Genomic DNA, 27,610 nt, shown 5'->3' with positions numbered 1-27,610 from the left:
CCATAGTCCGATCCGCCTTTTAGGGGAACCCAAGACATATCCCCCCACTAGTCTGAAAAGCCCGTCTTGGCGCCCTAACACACTCCCCCTTAAACCCAAACCCAGCCCCCTATGTGCTTTTAGCTTTGAAACTTCTCCCAAGCATAGTCGGATCTGTGAGCTATAGCGAGCCATCTTCCTCTCTGGGCCTCAGTTTCCCCTTTTGCCAAATGAGGAGGTTAGACTATGTGGTCTCTAAAGGTCCCTTTCAGTTCTAAATCCTATGAGGCAACGAATCAGGTTCTACCTGTGGGCTAGGCAGGACAGAGGTTTTTAAGCCCCGTTTTTTGGATGCGGCATTTTGGCCCTTGGCCAGCACCAGAATGCAGGGCTCCGGGATTTCCAGGCCTTTTCCTCCAAGCCTTGCCCATAGTCTGGAAGGTAGAGGTTCCCTCCCCCTGCCTTCACACCTACTCCTCCTACTTCTCTATTCTCTAGATCACAAATTTAGAACTGGAAGGGATCGGATAGGCCATCAAGTCTAGTACTCTCTTTCTACATATGAGGAAACAGTGTCACAGAGAAGTTAAGTGACTTGCCCAAGGTCACTCCTCTAGTAAGTATCTGAAGATGGATTTGAAACAAATCCTTCTTTGCCATACGAGGCTGCCTCCTTAGAGACACCAAGAATATGGTCTTCAGTATCATCTCTTTAAAAAAAAAAAAAAGCTCCCTCTCTCATTCTCTGGCTCACTCTACACAGTAAGCTTTGTTCCCTCAAAAGGCTATAAGACTCACCCCACAACCCCCACACCCCAGGCCTGAAATTCACCCCACCTCAATAAAACTGAAGGGATGCCCTGTGGCATACTCAAGAGTCTTAATTTGTGGATGAGTCCCGGTGCCTTTCTGGCCCTCAATTTCTTCATCAGTAAGAGGGGGAAATTAGACTTAAACTCACACCCTTCAACTTTGTTGCTTGCAGCCTCCTGCAATCCCACACAATGGCAAAGATCACAAGCCAATTATACCTTCTCAAACCAGGACATGCCTGTCTGTATACCCCCTAAAATTCCCCACAGGAGGCCTTCCTCTGGGTTTCTTGACAGTAGCTGGTACCATCAGCATGCACAATCTGGCCATCAGTCATCCCTCCTTCTCTCTAATCGGCCAAGCCGCCTCCTTTCCTGCTTGTACATCTTTTGGATACAACATGACTGTTGGACCCTCCTACCATGTAGCCCCTAGACCTGATCCTCAGATAAATTTCCAGTCAATCATCTGAGGGGTAGAGGAGAAAGAGTATTGTACCACCCTCTTCCCTCCCCCATCATGAGGTTACAGATTTTAAACTGGAAGAGAGTTAAAAGCCCTTGGAGACCAAGCCTTTCATTTACAGAGGAAAAGAAAGAGCTAGAAAGGCTAAGTAACTTGCCCAGGATCACACAGGAAATAAGTGTCACAGGAAGGATTTGAACCCAAGTCCTCTGACTCTGGGGCAGCTCAGTGGTGAAGCAGAATGCCAGCCCTAGAGTTAGGAGGACCTGAGTTCAAATTTGGCCTCAGGTTCTTACTGACTGTGCGACCCTGGCCAAGTCACTTTACCCTGCCTCAGTTTCCTCATCTGTAAAATAAGCTGGAGAAGAAAATGGCAAATCCTCTAGTAGCTTTGCCAAGAAAACCCCAAATGGGGTCACAAAGAGTCAGAAATGACTGAAAAACGACTGAGCCGAAACCTCTGACTTTAGAACCATTATTTCCCATAACCAGACCAAGGTGCTTCGACTGCAAATCCAAGTACTCTTTCCATCACACCATTAATCCAGGAGAAAGATTGAATCTTTCCTCAAGTATTCACTTCCTTTCTTCAATCTTGGCTTTGTAACCCTTGAGAACTATCAATTGCCAGGAATAAATGACAGTAGCCAACTCTCAATTACCCAAATGTAGACTATCTATTTTTATAGCCTATATATAGCAATATTTTGTGGTTTTAAGTTGGGATTGCTTTTTTATTTGTTTATTTTCATCTTATTAGGGGAAAGGATTTAAATCCTAAATTCCCTCCTAACACCCAAGCATGCATCTCAGCAGTCATTCATCCATCAACCAGTATGTTTAGAAAATGCCCTTCAGGACCTATTTGTACAAAAATGTTTATAACAGCTCTTTCTGTGGTGGTTAAGAACTGGAAACCAAAGGGATGTCCATCAATTGGGGAATGGCTAAACAAGCCGTAGTATATGATTGTGATGGAACACTGTTGTGCTATAAGAAATGACAAGCAGTATGATTTCAGAAAAACCTTGGAAGACTTACATTAACTGATACAGAGTGAAATGAGCAGAACCAGGAGAACATCATATATAGTAACAGCAATATTGTATGATGAAAAATGGTGAATGACTTAGCTATTCTCTGCAATATAATGATTCAAGACGATCCCAAAGGGATCATGATGAAACAAGCCATCCACCTCCAGAAAAAGAACTGAAATTGTCTGAATACAAACTGAAGCATTTTTCTCTTTCATTCTTTTTATTCAAGTTTTTTTGAAATGACTAATATGGAAATGTTTTACATGATTACACATGTATAACCTATATTGGATTGCTTACTGTCTGGGGAAGAAGGGGGAGGGAGGGAAGGTGGTATAGAATTTGGAACTCAAAACTTTTTTTGAAATGTTAACAAATTGTTTTAACAGGTAATCAGGGAAAAATAAAATACATAAAAAAGAAAAAGTCATTCAAAATTTGTATTCTTCACCACAAAAAATGTAATTTAGAGAGCTCTTCAATACTCCAAAACATCCAGGTTTTAATTAGCATAAAATAATTCATTATTAATGGGGGGGGCATATCCAAATCAATTGACTATGCGCAGTCAGACCAACAACTTGTTAGAACAGTCAAAACCAACACCAAGTCAGAAGAAAGGATAAGGGTGAGAAGACATATGACCTGTAATCATAACAGCTCCAACCTCACCTACCTGAGTGAATTTTTGGCCTTGAAAAATGAAAACGGGAAAAAGAAAAACTATCTAAAAGATCCATGTCCTGTGAAAGTTTGACCTATGTTAAACAATCACCACAGCAAGAAGGTCAAAGGGGCCCATAAATCACCTTAGGTGACAAAAACCTAATATTCTTGCCAAGCAGTGAGCCAAGGCAATAGTGACTCAGAATTTAAACTTCGGAGGAAAACCTTGAGAGAGGACTCTAAGTGGTATACAATGAAAAGCAGTGGAGGGGATATTGAGTTCACGGGAAGCTTGGCAAGAGATCAGATTAAGCCAAATCACCCCAAGGGCATTTAAAGTTGAAATTGGAAAGAGAACAAATAGATTAAAAATGGAACAGATTTGTCGTCATTTCTGTAAGAAAGTATTTTCTTCATCAATGACAGTGGAACTGACACATTTGGAATCTAATATCTCAGTCCCCAGTGAGGCACAAAATAAGACAAAAACAGGAAAGTGGATGGACCAGACCAAATTTACACAAAGGAAATCCGCCCTTGACCCAACAGTTTGGAGAGTGTTAAAGGGACTGGTTCTTAGGATAACTGAAAGAGGGAAAAATACTAAACAATTGAGGGGAAATCCATCCAGCTGTACAACAGAAAAAGAAAATGATCGTGGAAATTTCAGCAACTATTGATCAATACTTTCTTATTTCTATAAGATCTTCATGAAAATGACCCACACACATATTGGGACTCAGCCCTTGATGAAGGTCTAAGGAGAAAACAGACAGGCTTTCCTAAATGACTTCCTCTCCCCAAACCATAGCTTAAAAACCAATAAGGAACTCCACCATTTTAGAGATGAGCCCAGGGGTGAAGTGACTTGCCTAAGGTCGCACGGGTGATAAGTAGCAGGGCTGAGATTTGAATTCAGGTTCTCTTAGACAATGAGCAACACCCTCTCCTCTATACCACGATGCTTCCTAATTATTTAGAGTCAGCTAGTGGATAGCGTGTGGGACTCGGACTCAGGAAGGCCTGAGTTTGAATCCTGCCTCAGATACTAGCTGTGTGACTACGGACAAGCCACTTAGCCTCTGTTTCATCATCTGTAAAATGGGGATAATAATAGCGTTTACAGAGGCAGCTTGGTGGCACAGTAGATGGGGCACTGGACCTGGAGTCAGGAAGACCCGAGTTCAAATGTGACCTCAGACACTAGCTCTGTGACTCTGGGCAAACCACTCAAACCTCTGTTTGCCTCAGTTGCCTCAACTGTAAAATAAGGATAATAAGAGCACTTATCTTGAAGGGATATTAAATGAGATAATATTTTTAAAACGCTTAGCCTAGTCAGTGCCTGGTACATAATTGGCACTATATACATACTTATTCCCTTCCATTGCCTATATGCAAGGGTTGCTGTAAGAATTAAATGAGATAACATATTATAGCTCTTTGTAAATCTTAAATCACTAATAAATGCTATTACTATTTTGCATAGTTAAATAACAACAGCTATTTATGGTTTTGCAAAACACTTTACATATATATCTTTATATATATACACAACACACACACACACACACACACACACACACACACACACACACACACACTTTCTGGCATATCTTTTTAATATCCCTATTCTTGCAATGATCTTCGGTGGCTCTGAGATATGGAATGTGTACAAAGAATTGAAGTTGAGTGTGGACCAACTATCCAAAGAGAGGTAGATGACAGGTGGCGGTAGGGTGTAAGACATAATAGACAAAGAGTAATGTGGGAGAAAGCAGCATAAATGACTGATCAAAAGAAGAACACGTCATGCAGAGGCAATAAGGGACAAGTGACATGACAAGCCAACCGTCATATTCTCCTGGCATCCCCAAGATGGCAGGAGGATTTGAAGAAGGTCTCTAATACATTAGGTAGACTCCTCATGGCAAACTTACTGGCCAGAATGGACAAGAGTTGTCCAGGTCAGGCAGGAATTATTGCAGAGTACTTCCAAATTGATGAGATCCCATGTCCAATGGGGCATGGGTTGCAGTCTGCACCACTGGAAGAAACACCCTCGCACATCTTACACTTCACTTCACTTCCTTGTAGATGACACTTTTCCATATCTCATAGTCATATGAAATCATTGGAAGAATACAATTAGAAAAAGATATCTCAGGGAGAAGCTGTGCATCCATGGGGTCACAAATGTATCATTTTTTTTATTTATGTGGACTACTATTCTCCACAATCTCAAGTTGGTCCCATTTTATAAACAAAATGAGGCAGGATATACTGTCTCCGATAATTCAATTTGACCCAGTTAAGTATCTATCATCAAAGAGTCTCCCCTCAAAAAAGTCAAAACTAGAAGGAAAAAAAATCAAAGCTAGAAAGAAAAAAAAGTCAAACCTTAGCGATCATAATTTTACAGGTGGGGAAACTGAGGCCCAGAAAAAAAGAAGTTGCTTGCTAAGTCTTATTCATCTTTGGATTCTCCTCAGTGCCAGACATAGCATATGCTCATAAATGTAGGGCAACTACTGTAATTAGGAGAGACAACAGACAACACATGAAAGAAAGTTCAGCTGCAGGGCAGGCAGAAAGGCCCCAGAATCCTTCAGGTGTAGCCACAGGAGAGATGGCAAGGCCTGGATGTCAGATGATAGAGAAGGGAAGACCTAGTGGTCCTGCATTTTATCTTATCGGAAAGCATTGGAAGGAAGGTAGCCGTCCAAACCTGGGAGCAGTTAAGCTCCCTCTCGAAGGGGGAGAAAGGAAGGCACTGAGTGATAAGCTTGATTGTTTCTCTACTCTAAAAGATCAGAGATTCCATCACTGCAGCTTAAATTTTAGCGCCTGGGTCAAAATCTAACTGCCCCACACTTGTTATGGCTCTGCCTAGGTCAATCTACATTGCACCCAGTCTCTCGCATCTGCTCCATCCTTTAGCAGTTCAGTTCAATCCCATGCTAGGCACTGGGGAATGGGGAGGGGGGTCAAGGGCGGAGTTTACACATTAACAAAATACAGCTGAACTTACCACATCGCTTGTAGCCTGGACTGGTTGTATCCTCATCATCCTGGTCACGGGAGCAAGTTGCTGAAGACACTGTTTTCCAGGCCTCAGTCTAACACAGCCCTGTTGTGTCCTCAGATCTCCTTATCTCCCTATGGGTCATCCTGACCCCGACCACGTCTGGCTGCCTGTGTATCCTGGTTCAACCCAACCCCCACCCCTGCAGAGAGCAGCACACCCCACCGGGGGCTGCCCACTCTGTCATCCACAAGTAAACATGCTGGAGTCATCGCTGCCCTGGCAACCAGCTGGGCTTAGCGTCCAAACCGGAAAACACAGAGGCTTAGACACCACTGCCTTTGCAGCTCTTTGGAAAAGAGAGTGTTTGGGGGCGAAGAGGGGGTGAGCTAGAAGAAGGAAAGAGGGTGAGAGAAAAGAGATAAGATCCAGATGCAGAAAGGGAGGAATAAAAGAGAAGAAAAGATAAGAAAGTGAAGAGAAGATGAGAGAAAAGGAAGGAGAGAGGAAAAGAAAGAGGAGAGAAGAGGAAGGAAGGGAAAAGAGGAGGGAGGGAGGAAGAAAAGGAGAAGGGAAGGGGAGGAGGGAAGGAAGGGAGGCAAGGTGGAAGGAAGGAAGGAAGGAAGGAAGGAAGGAAGGAAGGAAGGAAGGAAGGAAGGAAGGAAAGGAAGGGAGGAAGGAGGAGGGAGGAAGGAAGAAAGGAAGGAAGGAAGGAAGAAGGAAGGAAGGAAGGAAGGAAGGAAGGAAGGAAGGAAGGAAGGAAGGAAGAAGGAAGGGAAGGATGGATATTCACTTAATAGTGAGATGTCTGTAACTCAGTGATCAGAAAACACTGATTCTAGAGCGGAAAGACAAACATCTTTAGCAAAATTAGAGTAAACAGATTGTGTTTCTGAACTCTGCTTTCACCCACCATCATAGTAATTTCCCCCATCCATTTATTAGCTCCCAGAGGATGCAGAGAAAAGCTGTGGCTCACCTAGAAGACTCCTGGGCATTGTGCCATCTGGGGTCTGTGGTTGGTACTGGATCTAAATGGAGGCAGAGTCAGAGGCCATCTCATGTGATGTATCAATCAATCGACAAGTATTTATTAAGCACCTGCTGCATACCATGCACTGTGCCCTCTAGGAGCCTTTACAAGGCAGGAGATGAAATGTCCTATAGGGGAAACAGTGAGCAGACCAGCTTGGCTGGAATATACAAAGTATGATGGGGGAGTCATTGGAGATCAGTCGGGGAAAATGGCTTCAGTGTAATTGGGAAGGACTTTAAATACTAAATAAGAAATTCATGTTTTATCTCAAGAACAACAGGGAGCCACTGAAGCTTGCTGAGCAAGAGCATGACCTTGTCCAAGCTGGGGCAGCTCTGGAGAGTGAAACAGAGTCAGGAGAGACTTGATTCAGGGAGATCAATGAGGAGGCTTTTACAATAGTCCAAGGGAGGAAGGGCGATGAAGGCCTCCACTTAGAGCAGTGGTTTTGTGAGTGGGGAGAGGGAGACCCTTGGAAAAGATGTAGCGAAGGTAGCATCAACCAGACTTTGCAACTAGTCAGATCCATGGGATGAGGCAGAATGAGGACTCAAGAATGATTCTGAGGTTTCAAATGCAGGTAATTGGAAAGGTTTTGTTGTTGAGTCATGTCTGATTCTTCATGACCTCATTTGGGGTTTTTTTTTGACAAAGATGGTTTGTCATTTCCTTTTTTTTTTTTTTACAGATGAGGAAACTGAGGCAAACAGGGTCACACAGCTAACAAGTGTCTGAGGTCAGACTTGAGCTCAGATATTCCTGACTCCAGACCCACCACACTATCTACCACACACCTAGCTGCCCTAATTGGAAAGGTAGCGGTGGCCTAAATAGAAACAGGAAAGTCAGGCAAAGAGAGGGGAAAGAGAATGTATTCTGTTTTAGAAATACGGTTTAAGATGCCTGTGAGACATCCAATGGAAGATGCTCACCAGGCATCAACTAGGATCTTGTAGGCATCACAAGATGGCGCCACCTTGAGTTCAAGAGAGCAATTATGGTTGGTTACCTGAGAGTCACCTGTATATGATAATAGGAAGAATAATAACTGACATTGATATGACACTCTTAGGTTTGCAAAGCACTCTACAAATATTAGCTCACTTGAGCTTCACAACAACCCTGGGAGGTAGGTGCTATTATCCCATCTTACAGATGTGGTAACTGAGGCCGACCAAGGTTAAATGAATTGTCTAGGGTTGCCTGGCTAGTAGATGTCTGAGGCTGGACTTGAGCTCAGCTCCTTGTGACTCTAGGTCCAGTGCTCTAACCGTTATACCATTTAGCTGATGATAAATTTTAAAAACTCATGGAAGCTGATGAGGTCATCAATATGATAACTGACATTGATTTTGTATTTTAAGGTTTTGAGTTTTACAAATGTTACCTCTCTTGACCTTCCCAACAACCCTGGGAGGTAGGTGCTATTATTATACCCATTTTACAGTTGAGGAAATTGAGGCAAAGTGCATCCACATTAGGGAGAAGGACACGGAAAACCTCATCATCATGTGAGATATCATCAGCCTTGGGACTCCACCTCACCCTGCTCTGCCTCTCTGATTGGAGGGTGGGGCCATGAACACCAAACTTCCATTGAAGGACAGAGCTCACCTCAGACATCTTATTCCTGACCTGGCAGCGCTACCTTGGGACTTCTCTGACTGACTTCCCCACCCACACTGGCACACAAAGCACCTTCCCCTCCCTTTTAAGCTTCATTCTATCCGCATCTTTCCTTGTTAGATTGTAATCTATGCCAGGGACTCTTTTTTCTTTTTTGTATCTGCAAAGCTTAGCACAGTGCCTAGAATATAGTAGGTGCTATAGAAATGTTAGTAGTTATTATTATTATAACCAGCATACACATGTGGCCAGAGGTACCTCCCAAGGATGGTGAGTCAGGCTAGGACACAGCTGGGGGCACTCATTCATGGGCCCAGTCAGCAGAGTATGTGGGATTGCATCTGGCACTCCTCCTCTGACTCACTGTCTGGCCCTGGGGGCAAAACAACTGGGGGCCTCTGTTTGGCCATTATGAAAGAAGGTGATTCAGATGATTCCCCTCTGTGACCTCAGAGGACAGAACAGGTCCAGGATTAAGGTCCTGCCCCAAGGAGAAAGTACTGAGGAGTCAGGATAGAGCAGTCCACTAGCCCCTATCCTTGTTAGAGTCCTAGATTCACCAGATCCCGGAATCACAGGATTTAGAGTTGGAGAGGGCCTTAGAGATACTCAGCAGAAAGTGACATGTGTCACTCAGCAGACACAGATTCTGCTCACACAGTGAGTGTCACCAATCTGAAGCCCTTCCCCCCACCTTGAAAATGAGGATCTCAGGATTTGCAGAAGTGAAATTATTTGCTCAACATCAGACAGTGAATTCGTGAAAGAAAGGGACTGAACTATGGGTCTCCTAAGTCCCATAGTGGGAAAAGCTCAAAGGAACTGGGAGTCAAAAGACCTGGGTTCAAATTCTGCCTCTAATGATTACTTCCTATATGACCTTGGTTTTCAATTTCCTCATCAATAAAATGACAAGTTGGCCTAGACAGCCATTACTACCCAGGCCCCTCCAAGATCAAAACAAGAAGTGGATCGAGATTAGCCTTTAGGAAGGACTTCCTGACAACGAAGAAGGTTGTTAGATACAGACGTGTGATGTGAGAAGCACAAATATGCTCTCAAGGGTCCCAGGTCCAACAGAAAAGGCAAGACAGAGATGTATGAGAAAAACAAGAGGATATCTTCAAAGCAAGATACTCACTGCCACCCACCCTCTGTTCTAGTCAGACTGGTGTGCTGGCTGTTCCCTTATCTCCCGCCTCCAGACCCTTGATCAAGTGACCCAACACCCCTTGTGCTTGACATGCTATCCCTTCTCTCCTCTGCTTTCCAAAGCCACCTAGTATATGGGGCCTTCGGATTTCCTCCAGTTTTTAGTGCTTTCTCCCTCTTGAAATTACTTTCTATTATTTTGTAAGTGTATTTTGTTGCTGGAACAAATGCATTAAAAAGGCATCAGTATAAGACAAAGGAACTGGCACAGAGGTTATCAGTTCCTCCAGACCCTCCAGGTCCTGTTCTACATTAATTTGCAGGGCAAAGAAGGGCATTACAGGTATTGAACAAAAGCCTAGTCACCCCAGCTCCTAAGCGGAGTCCACAGAGTTGACACAGGAAAGGACACAGAAGAGAACGGGGTTGAAAGTCATTGTCTAACCCCAAATCAGATAATTTCTCTAGCTGGATGGTTGGGGTTTGTCTCACAGAAGAGCTAAATGTAACCCTAAGTGGTTCTCAAGCTAAAAAAGCAGGAGATCCCTCTTTCTAAGGGGGCAGGACCTGTTTGCTAAGGGGTTTTGTCTATACAACCCCAGCACACAGTACAGTGCCTTACACGTGGAACTCAATACTCCAAGCAATTGTGATCTTATTGATGTCCCCTCCAGCGATGTAGATACCCAACCCACTCATGCCTGCCCAGCCTATGTAAGTCTTGCCTGCATCCTCCCATAACCCTGCCTCAGTCTCTTCTGACCTAATCATGGGCATCTAGGTGGCCCAGTGGTTAGAGTGCCAGGCCTAGAGTCAGGAAGACCTGAGTTCAAATCTGGCCTCAGACACTTACTAGCTGTGTGACCCTGAGCAAGTCACTTCACCCTCTTTGCCTCAGTTTCCTCATCTGTAAAATGAGCTGGAGAAGGAAATGGCAAGCCACTCCAGTATCTCTGCCAAGAAAATCCCAGATTGGATCACAAAGAGTCAGACTAAACTAAAGAAAGATTGAACAACTCAACAACAAGCATGGGTGGCTCGGGATTCCCTTTTCTTTTTCTTCCATACCATTTCACTCGGTGATCTTATTAACACCCAATTCGAGCATCATCTCTGTGCTAATGATCTCCTATATCTATATATCCTGCCCCACATATCACCATATGGATATCTCATACAACATGCACCCCAGGCATCTCAAACTCAACGTGTACAAAACACCATTCACTGTCTTTCCTCCAAAACCCTCCCTGCACCTACACTTTTCAGTTACAGTCCTAGTCAACCAAGCACATCGGTGCCATCCTCAACTCCTACCATCACCCCCATATCCAACCAGTTGACAAATCTTGTTATTTCTACCTCCACCACATCTCTTTAGGAAAATCACTACCCACAGTGAGGTCAGAAGAAATCGAGGCAGGCCTCTAGCACATTGGGTGGATGCCCAGTGGTGGAATGATAGGAGAATGTAGACAAGAGTCACACCAGCTAGGGCTGGGTATCTATATCACCGAAGAGGGCACCTCCATTAATGAGATCACAGATTGATTGGAGCATATGTCCCCTTTTCTTCGCTACTACTTTGGGGCAGCCCCTTACCATTCATACTGTAGTGAGAGGCTTCTAACTGGTCTCCCAGGCTTGAGGCTCTCTGCACTCCAATCCAACCTCCACTCAGAAACCAAGGTGATTTTTCTGGAGGGCAAATTTGACCATGTCACTCCCTGCTCCAGGAGCTTTATGGGCTCCCTATTACCTCCAGGATCAAATAAAAAATCCTCTGCATGGCATTGAAAGTTCCCCCCAACCTAGCGTCAGTGGCCTCCTAGGTATTTCTCTCACAGAGCACTCTAGCTCCCATTTCATGCCTTTGCACTGGGGTAGCTGGGTGGCTCAGTGAATAGAGCACTGAACCTAGAGTCAGGAAGACTGTTGAGCTCCACGCCTCATGGCCATAGTACAAAACTGGCAAAACAGTTTTTTATGTACTTGTTATCTCTCCTATTAAAATGAAAGTTCATTTCAAGTAGGATTGATTCATTATTTATACTTATGTCTCCAATGCCTAGCAGGCAGTAGGCAGCAAGGTGGCCCAGTGGCTAGGGAGAGCATCAGGACATGGGGTCAGGAAGACCTAAGTTCAAATTCTCCCTCAGATACTTCCTAGCTGTGACCTTGGGCAAATCTCTTAACTTCTCATTGCCTTGATTTACTCATCTGTAAAAATGGAGATAATATCTACTTTCCAGGGTTGTTGTGAAGGATAAAATGAAATAATATCTGTAAAGTACTTTGCAAACCCTAAAGTATTATATAGAAATGCTAGCCACTACTAGAAGTAGTAGTGGTTGTAATAGACACTTAATAAATACTCATTGATTGATTGCCTCAGTTTCCTTATCTGTAAAATGGGGATAATAATAGCACCTACATTGCAGTGCTGTTGGGCAGCTGAAATGAGATAATTGTAAAGTGTTTAGCACAATGCCTGGCACATAGTAAGCATCATATAAATGCAACTGTTGTTATTGTTGTTATAATAATTATTTTTTTTATTATTATCAATTAGCTGATATTGATATTAAAAAGGTGGACCTTAGTAAATTTAAGGCACTAAAGAAGTATTGCAATTTCTTGAAGGCTATCTAACCTAGTTTCTTTTTCTGGTTTAATCCTGGGCCCAGCTCAATAATCATTTACACCATCTGTATAACTATACATAGTGGTAGACAAGTGCTATAGGTTGTCTATTCAACAGCATATCATAATCTTCCCAGTAGACATTCCTCATCCATTCAGATTTTCCTGTGTGGATGGTTGGGCCAGATTCTCTCAGGTAGTTAAGGATCTTTGTGAATGTTCTGGGGCTTGAAGCACCCACCAGCAAAATGTCATCCCCAGCAAGAACATCTAGTGGACCTCATCATCCACTGAGAATTCCTGCTTAGTTCGAACTCTACTCCATCATAATGACAAATCCCTCTGGCTAGCCTCCACATCTTGTTTCAAGTCCCAAGAATTGTTAAACATTGACATTAATGTTGACATTGAATATTGACATTTGTGATCAGAAGATTGTTGAACAAGGTTTTCTTTGATATTGTCTTTCAAGGAATCTTGAATTATTTTGGTGGGTGAATGGGAAATATCTTGTTGGAAGAGAGACTTAAGGCTTTGTTTTGCTCTCTCAAATCAAAAGCTTTTTCATAAGAAACAAATGATAAAAGTAATGGAATCGTATTTTTACATCTTTCAATTAACTGTGTGGTAATAAAGATGTGGTCCATTGCAGAATATTATCTGCTAAAGCATACCTGTTTTCAACTAATACCTTCATCGATTGCTTTCATGTTACAAATGCAGATGAGTCTCATAAAGTTTTGTACAGAAGGAAAGAAAACCAATAGAGTGGTAGCTATTTATGTTCATTCAGTTGCCATTTTAATACAAACAGCTAGCATGTATATAACACTTTAAGTTTTGCAAACCATTTTACATATATTATTCTATCGGATCCTTCTTCAGTATTAATAAGGTCCAAGATTTTTCCATATCTTTTGGAATCTTTCCTCCAAATATCTTGTTCTTGTTTTCCACAACAATCTCACAATTGTGTTGCCTCTAGCATAGATGTCCTCTGTGTGTATTTGGTCCACCCCTCCTGCTTTTCCTATCTTCATTCTCTTTACTATTTCTACCTCCTGAATAAGCGTATTTTGGACTATGAGTTTAGAGTCCAAGTGTGATAGTTCTGCTATCTTTGATAGTAAAAGCACTTGTTTAAAAAAATCTTTGCAGATCTTTCCCGGTTTTCTTCTGTTTGTTGTCTTGCTTCCATTTTCATCTTTAAATGCCATCAGAATGACTTTATTTAGTTGGATGCTTTGCCACCCTTTCTTTAAACTGATTTTACTCTAGACCGCTTCTCTTTCCTTTATGAGAGATTGAATGGCTTTCTTGTCTGCCATATTGTTGACTGTTGACTTATATTGTGCTTTCTATGCATTAAATTCCCTGCCCCCTTATCTTTTGCATATGAATTTTTGTCTAGGTGATTCAATCCAATGTTCAAACCTGTCAAAAGCTTCTTGAGTACTGACTATCATCGTTAAGCTTTGGATCATTTGTGAACATGGTAAGCACAACATATATACCTTTATCCAAGTCATTAATAAAAATATTGAAAAGCAACAGGGACAAGCATAAATCCCTGGAGCATTCTACTGAAAAGTCTCTTCCAAGTTGACATCAAAACAATTCATTACTACTCTCTGTCTGACTACTCAATTAATACCAAATCCATCTATTTGTACTACAACTCTTCTTCTTGTCTAAAAGAACATGAGATGCTTTATCACACACTTTGCCAAAAGTCGAGGTGAGAAATAGCTGAATAAACTATGGTATTTGAATGCAACAGAATATTATTGTGCCATGTTGCTTAGCACTGTGCCTGGCACATAGTAAGAGCTTAATAAATGCTTGTTTTCTTCCTTCTTTTCTTCTTTCTTTCCACTCATAAAAAAATAATGAAAGCGATAGTTTCCAAGAAACCTGCAAAGATTTCTTGGAACTGATGCAGTGCAAAGTAAGCAGAATCAAAAGAAAAATCTATACAGTAACCACAATTTTGTAATGAAAATAACTTTAAAACTCTGAGCCATGCAATGACCGGCCACATTTGCAGAGGATTGGTGACAAGCATGCTACCCAACTCCTGGTAAGAGATGATAGATTAGAGGTGCAAAATGACATACTTATTCAGACCTGGCCAATGTATGAATTTGTTTTGCTTGGCTACGATTATTTGTTGCAAGGGATTTTTTTTTAATTGAAGGGATTTAGGAAGAAGATAGTAATATCAAAAAAGAAAAAAACAAAAGAGGATCATTGAACCTTTTTAATGGAAAGAAGAGAACAGAAAACTCATAAACAAGTAGGACAGCTTTGAAACTAGCAGAAATTCATTATATCTTTTTTTAAAAAAACTGTACATAATAGAGATTTGTGATTTTATACACTATCCTCTTTTTCTATTCTTCATACAGGGAAATGTTCATCTTTGTCAAGTTCAGAGTCACAAAAAATGGCAATTATTACAGTGCAAAAAAAAAATCTAAGTAAGCAATATCTATAAAATTCCCCATAACTACCAGTTAAGTAACTGTCAAAAAAAGGAAATGAGATTAACCTAACATGACTTCTTCTTGATGAAGCCGTGCTGGTCCTTTGTGGTCACCACTTCCTTTTAAAGTTGTTAACCAACCATCCCTTCGGCTTCCAGCCAAATGGGTCATTTTCCTCTTCATAAACAAGTGCGAAAGCAAGAACAAGGAAGGTGAATTCAAAGTTCCTTTTTGTTTTCCAGAAAGCACCAACCCCATTCCAACTTTAGCCATCACACCATTCTCCCTCCCCAGCCTAGCCTGAAATGCACATCCATTCCTCTTGTGAGAACAACACAAATGATCAAAGGAATCCTATTCAATTCAACAAATATGTATTAAATAATTACTACGTATAGGGCACTGTATTTGGTGCTGACGACACAGTTCTTGCCCTCAAAGAGCTTACACTCTACTGATATGAAAACAACACCCATACAAACAGAAAATAATTTAAGAAGGGAGAGAGTGCTAACAACTGGAGGAGAGGAAAAAATTAATGAAAGCTTCATTGAGAAGGTGGCCCCTGAGCTGAGCCTCAGAGATGCACAAAGAGTGAATTTCAGGAATGAGGGACAGCTTGTACAACTCCATAGCAGTGATATAGGATAGAGTTCAGAAAACAGCTACCACTTTAATTTGGCTAGAACATAGAGAGGGAGACAGAGATTTTGCTGGCCAAAAAACACAAAGCCAACACAGTCAGATTTTGCTGCTGAAATATGCATACTAAAGTCAAGAATGCCAGCTAGGTGGGCGAAGAATGATGACCTATCCTTTGGTTCTGGCTCAAATTTCTTTGCATGCTGAACCAGAGTGCATCATCACCATCATCACCATCAGGACATAGTCAAGAGCAACTAAATCAGATAGTTATCTATAACAGAGGGCTTTGATCTGCACCCAAACATTGAGGTGAAAAAAGGACAATCTTAAGCTAGAGACGTCATGTCTGGCTTTTGTTACCTGGAGATAGCGGCTGTGACTAAAAAGCCATCAGCCTGCCTTATTAGGGAGGGTTTCTATGTAGTCCGCTACAACATGGTAGACTAAAGGGGACCAGCAAAGACTACCAGTGTCACTACATAGTCAAGACAACTAGTGACAACAGACCCAACAGAGAGAAAATTATAATATCACCAGAGAATATCGATGGTCCATAATCACTGGAGTTGTGAGTTACCCTCCCATGCCTACGACCTAACCTCTGCATTCCCCACAATCGTGCCTCTAATTCATGATCTCTTTGCTTATCCAAACTCCATATTAAGATCTGTATGTTTTGTTTTGTTTTGTTTTTGGTGAGGGAACCAGGGTTAAGTGACTTGCCCAGGGTCACACAGCTAGTTAAGTGTCAAGTGTCTGAGGCTAGATTTGAATTCAGGTCCTCCTGATTCCAAGGCTGGAGCTCAATCCACTGTGCCACCTAGCTGCCCCAAGATCTGTATATTTGAAAGAGATTATGCTCTGTGTTTACGGGAGGAATACTCTACTACAACTTTTCTTGCTATGCTATTTTATAAAATGCTTTTGCTTTAAACTAATTGTGCCTTCTGGTTGACGAGGGAGAAAAACAAATTAGCACATTGGTGAGGGATTATAAATACTGATTGTGAGTGGCTGTGGACACACAGAGTGCCTTAAACTTGGATCGCTATTCAGGGGACCCTTACACGAAAAAGGGGTTGCCCCAGCTGCTACTCATAAAATGCATGAAACGTAATAATGTGAAATAACATCAGGAAAGTAGGTTGTAGCAGATTGTGGAAGACCTTAAATCCTAAACTACAGAAATTCTATTTTAGCCTAGAGGTAATAGAAAACCACTGAAAACTTTTGAGCAAAGAAGTGATATGGTTAAACCTGTATCTTGGGAATTTTACTATGGCCATCCATAAACAAAATATGTATGTATAATGGATGAGAGACAGGAGAGAGTGGAAAAAGGAAGACCAATTAGGAGGCTATTACAATAGTCCCAGTAAGAGGTCCGAGCAAGGTGCTGAACTGCAGTGATAGCTATGTGAATAGAAAAAAAAATAGTACAGATATCACGGAGATAAAATTGGCAGGAATTGGCAACTGAAGCAAGTGAGACAGAAGAGTCGAAAGTGATGCCAAGGTTATGAATCTCAGTGAAAAGGAAAAACCAGTTCCATGACCATCCTTTGCTCAGTTTTGTCCTTGACTGAAGGGAATCAAAAGAAGTCTGAGACATACCCCCTACACTCAAAGAGCTAATAATCTAAGTGAAGGAACAAGGCGTTTGTTACACATACAAAGCTGTGCAACAAATATTAGGTGATGGATACTAAGTCTCAAGCCACAAGTGTGACTATGGTAAGAGGTCTCGGAATCACAGAATCTCAGAGCTGGAAGGGGTCTATGACACCATCTTGTCCCAGCTGAAGAAAAATGTCCTGCATAATATCCCTAAAAATTCAATGGATGGATAACGGGTGGATGGATGGATGGATGGATGTAAACACATACTAAGTTCTAAACACTATGGTAAGCCCTGGTGATACAAATACAAACAGCAAAGACAGTCCTTGTCCTCAAAGAGCTTATTTTCTAATGGGAAGGACAATACATAAGAGACAGTTGAAAAGTGGGATGTGGGATTCCACAGGTGGGGACGTAGTGGTAAAGTCTGGTGGGTCAGAGCAGAGGAGGGAGAGGAAATAAAGGCTGGCTGGCCTGGGCCCTTCCACAAAATGAAGGTACCTGAAGGAGCTCACCAATGAGAGAAGAGGGATGCAGAGGAGAAGGGATGTGCCACGGTGAGAAGCCCACAAGAGAAGAGTTAGCGCACCACAGTCATGGAGGGAACTTCCAGGTAAGAAGGCAGTTAGGCATGATAGCAAAGTTCAGAAAGTCCAAAGTAGAGTCAGGAGAGGAAAATGAGCCATTTCAGTCTTCTTCAGATAAAACATCCCCAGATACGTCAAGTGATCCTCATTGGCACAGACTTGAGGCCCTTCACCAGCCTAATTGCTTAGTCTCTTGCTTATCAATCTCCTCCCTAAACCACGGCGTCCAGAACTGAGCACGATATTGCCGATGGTGTATGACCAGGTCAGAGTACAGTGGGACTACTGCTATGCCAGTGCTAGTAGTCTCTGTGCCTTCCTTAATGAAGCCTAAGTTTGAGTTCTCTCTCTTGGCTTCCATGTCAAACCTGCGGTTTGAAAAAACCCCTGGGTCTTTTTCAGACAACCTGCTGTCTAATCACATTTCGTCAATATCATACTTGTGAAGCTATTAAAAAAAATTTAAGACTTTTTACACTCATCCTTATGTTAAATTTCTGCCTATTTGATTTAGAAGAGTTCATTTTGGGGCAGGGTGGCCAGGTAAGTTTTCCTGGAGAAAAGACTTTGAAGGAAAGGAAGAATGTAAACTAGAAAGGAGGGAAGGGCCACCCAGGTGGGAGGAATGGTATATCACTGGATGTGCCCTTCCAAATTTCCTTGCATTTTCAATATTTGTGACTTTTTTACACTGCAATGGAGCTATTATTTTCTTTTTTATTATTATTATAAATAATATCCATGGGGCTTTTGTATAGTTCTCCTTCCTTCACAAAAGTCTTGTGCTGATGCCCCTTCCTGCCATAGAACGAGCCCGCGTTCTCGAAGCCTGAGCTAACAGTAGATACACTGTCAGACCTTACTATTGTGGAAAAGCTTGGAGTATGGGCCAAGAGACCAACTATATATTGGCCCCACACCCAGGCAAATCAAGTTCAGAAATGCTGATCACTATGGCATTCCATCAGGCCAAAACTGCCTTCTTACCCGGGCAGCTCGCTTTCTCTTTCCCAGTGATGGTGCTGCAGTGATAGAAAAGTAGGGAGGGACGGAAGGAAGGAGGGAAGGAAGGAGGGAAGGATTATTTAGGAATATTGTCTAGGATATTATTTAGGATAAAGAAATGAGAGAGGTCAAGGGTCATATTCATTCAATCAATCCACAATCATTTATTAAGAGCCAGGCGCTGTACTAGGTGATGCAAATACACATACAAAGAATGAAGCAATCCCTATTCGCTGTGATCTTGAGCTGCCCAGAAGCCTTCTTCTAAACCTCATGAAGACTTTCTCAAAGGAGAGAATAGGAAAGGTCAGATGTGGCAAGCGCCTGACGTCATCATAAAATGGGACTTTGATTATGTTTTAACAGACAGGAAATGAGTAGTTACTGATGGAGGAAGTCAACTCAGAATTGGTCATGCCTATGTAGTGAGGCCATTGAACGGTTTGAAGAAAGGTCAAAGCTAGCATCAAATTCATAGATAATTTAACGAGCAAACAGTGGTTGAGGTCAGAGCAGCTACAACCCAAACCGCATCGACAATTGACACTAAAAAAATTGGCTGACAGATCAAGGTCAGTGGAAAGAGAGAAAAACTGGGAGCCTGTGTTTGCCCAGGATAGTGTGTAGGATATTCCTACTGATTCATCATCTGTGTGCCCTGCCAGACCAAACCATCTGTCCCTGGCCTATGTATTATCTGTCCTATTAAAATGCATGTAAGGTGAGAACACAGACTTTCTTGCATTTCTATGTTCAGCACTTAGCACTGTGCTTAACACACGTGCTTAATAAAAGTTTTTCATTCATTCACCCACCTATCCATCCATTCATCCATCTGTCCATTTATCCATCCATCCATTTAAGGGCTAAGCAGTTCTGAGGTCCCTCCCAAATCTCAGATTCTGGAATTCTGTGAAGGGAGCTCTGGACTGAAAACAATGGGACTTGTATACTAGTATTAGTTCTCACATCCACTGTACAGCTGTGGTCAAGTCACAGGATAGTTAGTGGAAAGAGTTTGGAATGTAGACCTAGATCTAAACCCTAGCTTAGCTACTTAATAACTGTATGACCTCGAACAAATCTTTTCCTCTCTCTGGGATTCACTTTCCTCTTCTGTAAAATGATGGGGTTTGAACCAGAAGTCCTGAAAAGTCACTTCCAAACCTGAATCTCTGGTCATGTGATCCTTTTCCACCAAAGAGTCCTTCATCTCTGGGTTCAGAAACAGACCGGGTTTAGTTCTGGTGGGAATCTGACCTCTAAAGAAAGAAGCAGATTAACCTCTGAAAGCCCAGAAAATGTCACCCTAGGAAAAACCCTGGAATAGCTGAATTAGAAGAAAGATGGGGTACAGAAAGCCCACATAGTTTGAGGGATTAATGGGAAAGGCTCCTCTTGCCCTGGGGGAAGAGGAGCAATATGGAACAGGAGGTGTCCCAGCAAATTAGCAGAAAGCCTCACCTCAGAATACCAGAAGAGATCCTGAAACCCAGGTGGTGAGGCAGGCAAACACCAACACCTGGATACCCCCCCCCCCAGTAAGGGCTAGGGAACCAGTGGACACCAGCTTGAAAAACCACCAGGTGCCCCAGCATTCTACAGCAACTGGCTCTCCCAATGCCTTAGAAAATTAAGCGAAGCAGCACTCCAAGGGGCCCCAGGTGGATAAACATCCTGCAACATCCATCTGAAAGGAGCTGAAGAATGCTAAAGGAAGGAAAGGCCCCCAGTGAGCAGGAAATCTCCAGGAGCCACACTACCCAATCCTGCTGATTCCAACCCAATACTAGGTAAGCTGCCAGAATCCTACAGCCTCCAATGGCCAGCATTGGAGGCCCCAGCACACAAAGCCAGCGACCAGGCCCTAGGCTCCCAACACAAGAAGCTTGGGTCAGTGCCCTCCGCTCCCCTGCAGGACAGCTCAATCTCTTTAAAGGCCAGGAAATTAGCAAACGCCATGAGCAAAAAGAAACATACAATATATTCTTATTATGGGAACAGTGAAGATGAAGGCAGAAATTCTGAAGAGGACAACATTGTCAACAAACCCACATCTGGAACCTCCAAAGGGAATATGAACTGGTCTGAGACCCAAAAAAGCCTTCTTGGAAGAGCTCAAGAAGGATTTTAAAAGTCAAATGAGACAGGTAGAAGAAAAATGGGAAAAGAAATGAGAGGTATGCAAGAAAGAATCAATAGCTTGGAAAAGGAAGGACAAAAATTAACTGTAAAAAACAACTCCTTTAAAAAATACAGTTGGCCAAATGGGGAAGGAGGTACAAAATCTAATACAAGAAAACAATTTGTTAAACATTAGAATTGGGCAAATGGGAGCTAATGACTCTGTGAGAGGGCAAGAATCAGTCAAACAAAAACAAAAGGATGAAAAAATAGATGAAAATGTAAAATACCTCATTGGTAAAACAACTGACCTGGAAAATCGATCCAGGAGAGACAATTTAAAAATTATTGGTCTACCTGAAAATCATGATGAAAAAATGAGTCTGGACAGTATCTTTCAGGAAATCATCAAGGAAAACTGCCCTGAGGTCCTAGAACCAGAGAGTAAAATAGCCATAGAAAGAATCCACCAATCACCTCCTGGAAGAGATTCCAAATTGAAAATGCCAAGGAATAGAGTAGCCAAATTCCAAAGAGAAAATACTGCAAGTAGCCAGAAAGAAACAATTTAAATATCATGGAACCACAGTCAGGATTACACAGGACCTTTCAGCTTCTACATTAAAAGACCATAGGGCATGGAATATGATATTCCATATGGAAAGGAGCTTAGATTACAACCAAGGATCAACTACCCAGCGAAAATGAGCATGATCTTTCAGGGGAGGAGATGGATATTCAATGAAATAGGGGACTTCCAAACCTTTCTGATAAAAAGACCAGAGCTCAACAGAAAATTTGATCTTCAAATACAAGACTCAAGAGAGACATAAAAAGGTAAACAGGACAGAAAGAAACAACATGTTATTAATAAGGGCAAACTGTTTACATCCCTACAAGGGAAGATGACACTTTAGTAACTTGAGAATTGTATTGTTATTACACCATGTTAAAGGGGTATACATAAAGAAGGTGGGTATAAGCTGACTTTGATGTAATGATAAAAAAAAAATCTAAGCAAGTGGGCCAAATAATCCAAGTAAGTGGATTAATCTGATCTAACTAAGAAAATGTACTGAGAGAAAGGGAAAGGAGGAGGCAGACAAGGGTAAATTACATTACAGGAAAAGGCACAAAAACCTATTACAGCAGAGGGAAAGAAGGGAGGGAGATGAGCATTGTTTGAACCTTACTCTCATTAGATTTGGCTCAAGAAGGGAATAACATAATCAGTTAGGTATAGAAATCTAACTTGCTCTGTAGGCAGTAGGAGGTTAAGGGGAAAGAAAAGGGAGGGGAGATAGAAGGGAAGGAGAAGTACTAAGGGTAAAGGGGAAGAAAAGGGAGGGGGCTAATAGAAGGGAGGCAGGACTGAGGGAGGCACGGGTCAAATGCAAAACACTAGTGAGGAGGGAATAGGAGAAAGGAGAAAGAAAAGCATAAATGGAGGGGGGGGAAGATAGAGAGAAAGACAGATAGTAATCATGAATGTGAATGGAATGAACTCTCCCATAAAACAGAAGTGGATAGCAGAATGGATTAAAAACTATAATCCTACAATATGTTGTTTACAGGAAATACATCTGAAACAGAGGGACAAACACATGGTAAAGGTAAAAGGCTGGAGCAGAATATATTATGCTTCAGCTGAAGTTAAAAAAAAAAAAAAGCAGGGGTAGCAAGCCTGATTTCAGACAAAGCAAAAGCAAAAATAGATCTTATCAAAAGAGATAAGCAAGAAGACTACATACTAACGATAATAGACTTAGCATTCTCAGCAATGCAAGGATCTAAGACATCTCCAAAGGCCTCATGATGGAAAATGCTATCCATATCCAAAGAAAGAACTATGGAGTTTGAATGCAGATAGAAGCATACTCTTTGCTATTTTTTTTCTTCTGTTGTGTTTTGTTTCCTCTTTCTGGTGGTTCTTCCTATTGGTTCTAATTCTTACTTACAACATCACGAATGTGAAAATATGTTTAATAGGAAGGTATATATCAGATTGCATGCCCTCTTGGGGAGAGAGGTGGAGAGGAAGGGGGAGAAAAATTTAAAACTCAAAAGCTTATGGAAGTGACTGTTGATAAATCAAAATAAATTAATTTTAAAAAATAAAGTCAGTTAAAAAAAAAAAAGGAGTAAGGGACTTTCTCATACTCTTTGATTTGTTATTCTTCTAATCACCTGAAATCCAAGAAAAATCACTTAAAGCTTAGGTTTGGCTAATGTCAAGAGTCTTACCAAAAGGGATCAGATGGGTCAGTAGATCAGGTATGGGTCAGCTACTTACTTCCTCCTTTACATCTCATAATTGCGCATTAACAAAGACTTCAAACATGCTGTGTTAACCCATATCTCTAATTACAGCCTCCTGAGAGGCTTATTCTTTTTTGTTTAATTTTATTAATTTATTTTGATTTATCAACAATCACTTCCATATGCTTTTGAGTTGAAAATTTTCCTCCCCCTTCCTCCCCCCACCCTCCCCAAGATGGCGCACAATCTGATATAGGCTTTACATTTACATTCCTATTAAACGTATTTTCACATTAGTGAAGTTGTAAGTAAAAATTAAAACCAATAGGAGGAACCATCAGAAAGATGAAACAAAACTCAACAGAAGGTAAAAATAAGTGATAGCGATTCGACTTCCATAGTTCTTTCTTTGGATGTGGACAGCATTTTCCATCCCAAGGCCTCTGGAGATGTCTTAGATCCTTGTAATGCTGAGAAGGGCTCAGTTTAACAATATTAGTCATTGCATAACATGGCTGTTATTGTGTACAAAGTCCTCTTGGTTCTGCTCGCTACACTCAGCATCAGATCGCATAAGTCTTTGCAGGTTTTTCTGAAGTCCGCCTGTTCATCATTTCTTATAGCACAATAGTATTCCATTACATTCATATACCACAACTTGCTCAGCCATTCCCCAATTGATGGGCATCCTCTGAGAGTCTGATTCTTAAAACATCAAAGCAGGAGACATTCTGTAGGACTGCTGGACAGCCAGTCACCTTCACCTCAGCTCTTCACTGTCCAAACAATTCCGTCAAGGTTCATGTCTTTTGACAAGCCAGGGCATGATTTGGGCCTCTTCTCTCGGTGAACATCTTTTCCAGGAAAGGTGTAGACACACAAAACTCTTTTTACCAGTCAACACTGACTGGGGACCCCAACAGCTTCTGAACTCTCAAGGTAGCCACTCCTGGATCCTCAGGGAAAGAAACAGAAGCAGAAGAGTTAGCTGAGGCCTTGAGATCCAAGCTCAGATTTACGTAACCAGCACCTATGCGTAAAGCCATAGGTGAGCAGTTGCCATGGCTAGTGGGTTGAGGGAGGGTACAGGTGTCCATCCTCCCCTCATGGAAAACCCAAGGGCGAGTTGATGTGGATTCCCTAAATGTTTGGCAGATAGGAATCATGTGAAAGCAGAAGTTGGCTCTACATGTGGGCAGCAATTTCTGGCTCAGTGGCCTATTCTCTTTGGATACATCCCCCTTCTCTGGCTGCTGTCATGGGTACCAAGGAATTTCTAAATCATCCTGATATGCGAAGTCCTCCAGCACTAAGAAAGAGGACATGTGGCTCACCAGAAGTGATCTGGCTAGCTCAACTCAGTGCACAAGTGCTCCATGGGGCTTATCGTAGCAAGAGTCCACTGGGGAAGGCCATGGTTCCTGGTCACCACCATTATACTCCCGAGTTAAATAACAATCTCAGCAAATCAGCTAGGGTACATTTGGAGCAGTTGTCCATACCCCAGATTCTGAAAAGGTCTCTAGGGAGGTTCAAGCATTGTCCTTTCCAGTGCCTTATACTAAGGTGTCTTGAGAAATTCCACATGCTACAATTCTTTAACAATCTTCTAAATGCTAAGTAAAGAGTCCCAAGCAGGCCATTCTGCATATTTCTTAGACAACCCCCAAATTAAGTGTTTTCTTAGAATCTAACCCTATCATTGCTGGTGCACAACTGTAAACTCTAGATTATCATCGCCTCAAATACAAAGTTACAAAAATTCAATAAACAAAGTACACTTTGCAAAGTTTATCCATGGGTCACTTCCTGCCTAGTCTTTACAAGGGCCTCCAACCCAAGCAACTAGTAAAATAGTATTGACCTAGCAACCCAAAAAGGAGACATGAGAAGACAGTCCTACTTCTTTGCAAAGGTAGTGGGCCATAGATGTGAAGCACTGTATACCATAGCACACTTTTTCAGTATTTTGGTTAGTTTCTGAAACTTTTTTCTTTATTGCAAAGGGAGGGTTCTCTGGGAAGAGGTGGGAGAGTGATAGAATGGACTACGAATATGATGGTAAAATAACATCAATATCAATAAGACAGAAAATATCAATAAAATTGTCTTCTAAAATAATTAACATTCAAACAAAACAAATAACAATATTGAAAAATAAAGGAGAAAAGAAAAATAAGCAGCCCTCTCAGAGGGAAACTCTTGTGCCAATTGAATATTTCAAAGATGTCCACTCAGTCCATCAACGAGCATTTATTAAATGCTTATATAAGAGATTGGTGAAATGTCCTGGTCAGGGTCACTTGTCAAAGGCCAATATGAATGTAAAGTAGCTTCTACCCTCCCTGTCATCAATGCTTTCCTAGCGATGATCTCATTTCATTGACTCATAAAACTCAGAGCGGGACAAGACCTGGAAATCTGACTCAGATCCTGCCCTACCTTCTAGCAATAAGGCATTATTATTCCCATGTCGCAGATGAGGCAACTAAGGCCCAGAGAGGTTAAACCACTTGTTCAAAAGCACAAAGCTAGTTAGTTGAGGGACAGAGAAACAGTGACTCAAGCCCAGTTGAATCACCTGTGAAGCATACTCATGCCAGGACAACAAGAGGCCAGTAATGGTCCAGGAGCTATAGGGCCCATTTCCCCACTGAGGAGTTCTTCAACTCTGGAATCATGGAGGATGGGTTTAGACCTCAGACAGCCTAGCCTCTAAAAAGAGGAGCCCATCACTTTCTCACATGACTCTGGCTCTTTCCGTCTCCACCTTGGAACCAGAAGGAAAATTACTTAAAGCTGAGGTTTAGCTCATCTCTAGGCTCTCCCCAAAGGGGATCAAAAAGGTACTCGATGTACAGTATAGATCAGGCATATAACAAGTATTTATTTCCTCCCCAGAAAGTACCTATTTTCTAATTGTGCCGTGCTGCCTGGGAGTTATAAGACCAGAGTTCTACTCCTCACCAAAGTATGTCATTAGGAAGCCCCATTTTCCTCATCCTGAAAATGGTGTACAATACCCAAACCATCGCAGGATTGTGAGGAAGACGGGGTAGCAGAGTTTGGCTTGGGCAGCTAGGTGGTGCAATGTAAAGAGCACTAGCCCTGGAGTCAGGACGACCTGAATTCAAATCTGGCCTCAGATACTTACTAGCTATGTGACCCTGGGAAAGTCACTTCACCCTTTTTGCCTCAGTTTCCTCATTTATAAAATGAAATAGAGGAGGAAATGGCAAACCACTCTTGTATTTTTGCCAAGCAAATCCCAAATGGGGTCATAGAGAGTTAGACACAACTAACTGATTTAACAATATCCCATGACTCATGAGCGGAGCTGAACTGAGCTCTTCTGGCCACCTCTGGTGACACATGATGGTGAGGATACAGACCCAGAAAGAACACCCCACTCGGTAGACTTTAAAAGGAGAGAGTCATCCGCTGGTTCTCTCTCTCTCTCTTCCCATCCACCAAGTATGTGAGGACTCTGTGGGCCTCTCTCTTCTCTCTCCATGAGGGAGGAGAAGGGCTCCTCTCCTCTCTGGTGGCCATGGCAGCAGCTTACAAATGGCAGTAAGAGCATCTGTGTTGCCTTAGATGAGTCTGAGACTCTGGCTGCCTCTTCTGAGCATAGGCAACTGAACCGTGATTATAAGAAATGGACTTTGGGGGAGTTGCTACCTCTGAAGTTGAGGAGTTCCTGGGTTCCTCCATTGGTGCTAAATAACCACAGGAAGGGTTTCCTGCAGCTACATCCTTCTTGGAGAAGATGACTAAGCCATGCTCTGGCTCCTCAGATTTGGACCTTAAGGAAGTTGCTCAGGAAGGTCAGGGCTGAGGTCAAATGACTACTGAGCTGTCCCACAAAATTGACTTGCCTCAATGGAAATCTCATTCCTCAAAGTGTAGAGCGCCCATAAGAGGAAATTCCATTCTGGATCTGAGTCTCACTAAGAGGGAAGAACTTTTGGCTCGGGTTGAAGGGGCTGGGAGGGGAGGAGAGAATGGTGACAACTCTCAGGCAACATGACCAACCCCTTCGAGGGCATGATAGAGACCAGGAAATGAGATTTTGGTAAAGCATATTTCAGAAGGCTCAAAGAAAGCAGGTAGGATGCCATGTACTAAAATGCTTCAGGAAAAGTGATCCCAGCAGGGATGGGAGATACTTAAAAATGAAAGTCTTAAGACACAAAGGGAAATAACTCATAATGACAAAAAGACAAAGTGGGATTTGTCTGAAAAATCAACATAGATGCACAGGCAACTCGCCAATCAACTTCGATGTTATGAAGAAAAACACATAAGAAGGAAGTAAGTCCAGGTAGCCAAGGATGACTATATGAACATGGCATCCTGTTAAAAATGGTGTCGTGAATTCTAAATCTCAGAATAAGCTGAGGCTGGTAAGGGAAGTGAAGAACAAAAAGGGGGCTTTA

General features: G+C 42.1%; 1 protein-coding gene across 1 annotated transcript in view; it reads right to left on the bottom strand.

Annotated features, from left to right (window-relative positions):
- Positions 1–6,134, bottom strand: part of SMOX (spermine oxidase) — a 79,133-nt gene extending 72,999 nt beyond the window's left edge. The window contains exon 1 of the mRNA XM_021001103.2: positions 5,995–6,134. The gene's annotated coding sequence lies outside the window, so the exon portion shown is untranslated. The remainder of the gene's footprint in view (positions 1–5,994) is intronic.
- Positions 6,135–27,610: the final 21,476 nt, after the last annotated feature.

Source organism: Phascolarctos cinereus, unplaced genomic scaffold (genome assembly GCF_003287225.1).
Source record: "Phascolarctos cinereus isolate Bilbo 61053 unplaced genomic scaffold, phaCin_HiC Scaffold_2;HRSCAF=192, whole genome shotgun sequence".
Lineage (NCBI taxonomy): Eukaryota > Metazoa > Chordata > Mammalia > Diprotodontia > Phascolarctidae > Phascolarctos > Phascolarctos cinereus.
Note: the sequence above shows the minus strand (reverse complement) of the source record. Positions and strands in the feature narration are given on the sequence as shown.